Source organism: Nycticebus coucang, chromosome 1 (assembly GCF_027406575.1).
Source record: "Nycticebus coucang isolate mNycCou1 chromosome 1, mNycCou1.pri, whole genome shotgun sequence".
NCBI classification, from domain to species: Eukaryota; Metazoa; Chordata; class Mammalia; order Primates; family Lorisidae; genus Nycticebus; species Nycticebus coucang.
The window spans coordinates 88,801,886-88,807,414 of NC_069780.1; the positions used below are offsets into that span (position 1 = coordinate 88,801,886).

General features: G+C 41.6%; 1 pseudogene; it reads right to left on the bottom strand.

The window, feature by feature from the left end:
- Positions 1-2,533: 2,533 nt before the first annotated feature.
- LOC128581265 (etoposide-induced protein 2.4 homolog) lies at positions 2,534-3,476 on the bottom strand (annotated as a pseudogene).
- Positions 3,477-5,529: the final 2,053 nt, after the last annotated feature.

Below are 5,529 nucleotides of genomic sequence, written 5' to 3' on the forward strand. Positions count from 1 at the left end.
TAGCTACCTAATCTTTGCCCATTTTGTTTGTATAGAACAGAGACTAACTCTAGCTACCTAATAAATATTTCATAAGTGTATGAATGAGAAGGCATAAGTAGCAGAAAGGAAGCAGAATATGAAAATTAAAAGATCATGTAGCTAAGGAAACAGAACTCTTGCTGAAAGAATCAGGTTACTAAGATAGCCAATGCCCATTTGTTCCTAAAGTAAATATTTATTAACTTGGAGAAAGCTATGCTACTATACAAAGCACAAGAAAATTACATTCATGTAACATCTTATCAGCAGGTATCTAAACTAGCAGTGCTGCAAAACAAGTGCAAGTAATTAAATTGATAAAGTTAAAAAGTCACTGAACAACAGTTTTAAAATATTTGTATTATTCTTTATTACTTGCTTGTTTGGTAAATTTCTACAGACAGCAAGGGTATCTCATAATATCTTTGTTCCTGGTACTACACTGTATCTGATACAGAGCAGGCACAAGCTTACTAATTTAATTGAACCGAATCCCTGGAAACATTCTCAGCAAACCAGACATCCTGCCAGATCAAATAAGGTTTGTCCTAATCTCTGAAAACAAAGGATCCCAGTGTTGCTACTTTGTTAAATCTTCTGTAAAACAGGTAACATTAGGAAATTCTTCCTCTGATTTTAAGGAAGCATGGCACAGACACTAATTTGATTTTTTAAATGTTTTCCTTTATATAATCCCGTCACTTGAAGCATGCTATGAATATCTGTCTTGTCAGACACCTGACTGCCACCCACTGCCTGTCAGCCCTTGGGAAGACAGTGGCTCCCTCAGAGAAAGAACATTTATACCTTTGATGATTCAATCAATTGGCTTAAAAGCACTGTTTCTAAGAGAGCATAGCTTCCACACAATGAGAAAACCGTGTACTCTAGTCCCTTGGGCTGTAATTTGATTTGTGTTGAAAAGTATTATCTATATGATTCAACTGAGACCAGGGGAATAGCACACCAGTAAATATAGCAGACACAGCTGCTTTTAACATAACAGTAACACTGGGAGGTACGGCTGTATGTAGAAACATGGGGCCTTAAAGTGTTCTAATTCCTCCATTTCAAAGATAAGTAGACAATTCAGGAGAGGTACAGCCTTTTCAGGTTTAAGCAGATAGGAAGTGGTAAGAATATGTAACTTAGAAGTCTTTTATCATAGGAGCTATATTTTCAAAAATGGTTTTCACTAGTTAATGGCTTCCGTGTTAGAACCTTGAGAAATCCAGGGATATTTGGTAATCTAGACATTTGCTTCATGCAGCTGAACTAAAAATTAACTAAATAAAATAAAATGTAAAATTCTGTTCCTCAGTTACATTAATCACACTGCAAATGTCCAAAAACCATATGTACGTAGTGTCCTAGACATTGGATAGTAAATATCCAGAACTTTCCCATTAGTGCATAAGTTACTTAGGGGCCTAACAGCTGTAATGAGTCTGTCTGCCAAGGACTGCTGCTCTGGATTTCATAGTCATCTTAAAGTACTAAGTTTTTCTACATTTTCATCCCATTTAGCATGTTAGACTTCCATGAGGAATTTCATATTTAAATTTTTTTTTTTTTTGTGGAAAACCAGCTCATGTTTAATTGTGAAATTTTAAAATTGTACAAGTATTTTGACGTTAGCCCCATATTTAGTCTCTCATGACAGGAATACCAACCAATCACAGGATGCCATGGGTTTAGTAAGTTTACCCCTTCAGTTCTTATTTGCAGCCCCCAATATTCTTCTGCAATACCAGACAGACCCGGCAGTGGCCAACCATAAATTTCTGTTCCCCCAGAGTTTAAAAGTTCAGGTCTCTGAGTATTGTGTTGCAGTGGCACTTGCCAAAATTGGTACCTCCCCAAACTGAGGGGCTATAATGTACCAGTAAAATAAGCTTTTTCCCCTTCATGGGGAAGAAAAAAAATCACTCTAAAACCTAGAGGGTCGGGCTGTGAGGTCTTTCCTCCTGTCCCATCTCTTCATCTCTTCAGGCTCTTTTTTTCTTTTTCTTCTCTCTCTTTTTTTTTTTTTTTTTTGCAGTAGAGCAAGAGAGACCAAATCCTAACCTGAGTTACAAGAAACAAGACAGTGATGGCTAAAACAGGAGTGACCAGGAGCAACTGAGATCCTCCTTTACCTCCCACATCCAATGTATGTGCTTCACAGAAAAACAACAAAAATAACAAATCCACAAAATACAACAGCTAGAATTACAAAACCCATTCATCCAAGGGTGGTGGAAGGCAGGAAAAGAGGAGGGTAAATAGCACAGGGACAAAACAAAATCCAGGCACAGCACAGGGGATGGCAAAGGCTAGAAAATAGCTGCAGAAAAACCTGTGGTCCTTTCAGACTCAGGTGGTGTTAAGAATCCACACATTGATGTCAGGAAGATTCTGCCTCATGTGCACCAGAGACAAACCTTTCAATTCCTCAGAGAGGAGTGAATATGCAGAAAGCCCTTGGCAGCCTCCCTCCCCTCCCACCCACCCCCTTTGGGTGGCAGGGAGCTCAGTGGCCTGCAGCAGCTTTCGGTTTGGCAGGAGATGGATGTGGCCAAGGGAACATCTCTGCAGAGGTTGAGCTGTTTGGGCAGACTGCAGGTACACTGTCTTGTGGAAGAGTCGGTTGCTTAAGAAGACCACCAAGGAGAAGAGTTGCACCTGGAAGAGGTATGCTTTTCCAGGGGTCTTTGCCTCATTGGCGCTGATAATGAATAAAGGAAAGAGGATGGAGAAAAGGCAGCCACTGATAATGTATGAGGACTGCATCGCCGTGAGAAAAGCCAATGGCAAACCAAAGCCAAAGTAGTAAGGCCAGTTCCTTTCTATGTTTGACAACCGTTGGTGCATTTCAATTCCTTTATTGAACCAACGATATTCCAAGCAATACAGTGAGTACAGAAGGGACATATGAAGGAGACTAAACAGCTGACCGACAAGATGGATAGGGAAGAGGCTCAAGAACATTCCCTGGATAAGGAAAAGAGCCTGCAACAAAAGGTTGAAAAGCACGTCAGCAATTATTTTACTGACACTGGGGAATGGATGAGGTCTCCTCCCTGATACCTCAAATGCCAGGTCAACTATATCCTGAAACCAAATGGCATTTACCACTTTGCTCAGCACAAACGGGGAGCACCCAGAGAGCGCTGAAAATTGACGTGAGGAAGAATTCCAGCTAGGACCAAAAAACTCCATGCAGGGATGGATCACCCAGAATACTCCACCATTCCAAGCACAACACTGGAGAATTCTACTAACAATAGGTGGCTCGCTCTCTTGCTTCCGCTCCGTGCTCTGGGCTCTCCTCTGTGCCTGGACACTGCTTGCCCTTCTTCGGCGCTGCTCCTCTCTCTTTCGCTGGATTCGAGCATCTAACTTTGAGATGGTGCAAATACCCCATATGGAGTCTTTGATTCCTCTGGCCAGGTCCTGGAGAAATGTTTTGACACTGTCAGCTATCTCTTCACCACCCAAACTATCCACTACACAGAGGAGAGAGAAGCACCCCCAACTCTCTCATCAGGTAGGACTGGCGGAGCTGCTCCCGCCCGGCCCCTGGCCCTCGGCGGGGCTGCTCGGCTCCTCCGCGCCCGGCCGCCCGCTCCGCCCGGGCGCTCCCACGGCCGGGGCCGCTGCGCCCGCCTAAAAAAATTTTTTAAAGGATGTAAGTATATCAGCAACTTTTTAACTTTGTGTCTTCCAGGATACTCCTGCAATCCTGTTTATACATGATCTATGCTGTATTAGTTGACTTCCTGAATTGGTTTTCTTGGCCTGCTGCAGCAAACTAAGAATCCGAATGGCTCAAAACACCCAACATGTGTAGTCCTGTAGTTCTAGAGGACTGACATCAGAAATCAAGGTGTAGCAGGGCCCTCTGAAACCAGCAGAAGAGAATCTACCCCACCATCATTAATTTTTGGCATTCCTTGGCTTGCAGCTGTGACACTCAGTCTCACCCTCTGTCACTGATGTGGCCTTCCTCCCTCTTATTCTGTGTCTCTGCATCTCTTCTTATGAGGACACCAATCGTATTGTTAGGTCTGTGTGGATGTGTGCTGGTCCCCGTTCCCAGTCTCAGGAATGAGTACTGATACTCAGTCTCACCAATGGCGGAGTGTTCACAGATACAGAGCAACCCCACACGCAGCATTTACTGCAAAGCAAAAGTGCATCTTGGAGGGAGAAATGGGCCTATTCTCTGTGAGTGCAGAAAGACCCTGAAGTTTGAGCACACACTGTCTTTCATATGCTCACTAGTTTTTCCCATCGTCCTCCTGTCAGGATTGATTTCTGTTTTCTGCCTCTGTGTGATTGACAGGTTGGGGTTATATAATAGATTATATAACAGGTTACATAACAGGTTGGTTATATTACAGTTTCCCTTTGCAAGCATGTGTCTTCCTAGACTCCTTCATGAAAGCTTCACCCATGCTATCAACTTTAGATGGTAACTAGCCCAGGCTAGTTAAAGGTCACTTGGAGCTCTATGCTGTGTGTTTTCCCATCAGGGCACCGTTCCTAGCCACAATCTGGCTCCTAGCTATAATCCAGTTCTCACTCTCTGCCCTTTGACACTTTTTTACCACCTGTTTATCCTCCGTCAGATTTAAAAATATTAGATTAAGGCCCCACCTTACTCCAGTATGACCTCATTTTAACTATTAGTGAATTTTTAATGACTGTATTTCCAAATAAAGTCACGTTCTGTGGTACTGGGGATTAGGACTCCAACACATCTTTTTTTGGGGGGGATGAAATTTCAATCCACAACATTTGCTTACAAAATTCCTTGTAGCCATTTATAATATAATAATAATATACTTCTTGTTGTAATGAACATATTTCATAATATAATACATATATGTGTGTATATGTATGTATATTTGCATACTTTACAAAGTTACCTATTCCTAGGGTTAAATCAGAAAATCAGAATTTGAACATCTGGATCAAAACCCAAAGTTTTTTAACTGTCAAATAAATTATTTATTCACCATATTCATAGAAATTGACATTAATATAAATGTAACACTCCTCAATAAAATCATAAATATAAATTTTTTTTTCTCGAGACAAAGTCTCATTTTGTCACCCTTGGTAGAGTACTGTGATATCACAGCTCACAGCAACCTCAAACTCTTGGGCTTAAGTGATTCTCTTGCCTCAGCCTCCCAAGTAGCTGGGACTACAGGCACCTTCCACAATGCCTGGCTACTTTTTTTTTTTTTGTAGTTGTCATTGTTGTTTAGCAGTCCCAGGCCAGGTTCAAACCTGCCAGCCCCAGTACATGTGGCCGGCGCCCTAATCACTGAGCCACGGGCACTGAGCCAGAATTTTAAATGTTTTATTTTGAAATTGTTATAGATTCACAGGAAGTTGTAACTATAATACAGTAAGGTATTACATACTCTTCACTCAACTTCCAGCAGAGTTAACACCTTGCGTATTAACAATATGAAACTAGGAAATTACCGTCGACTCAAAATACAGAATCTATTC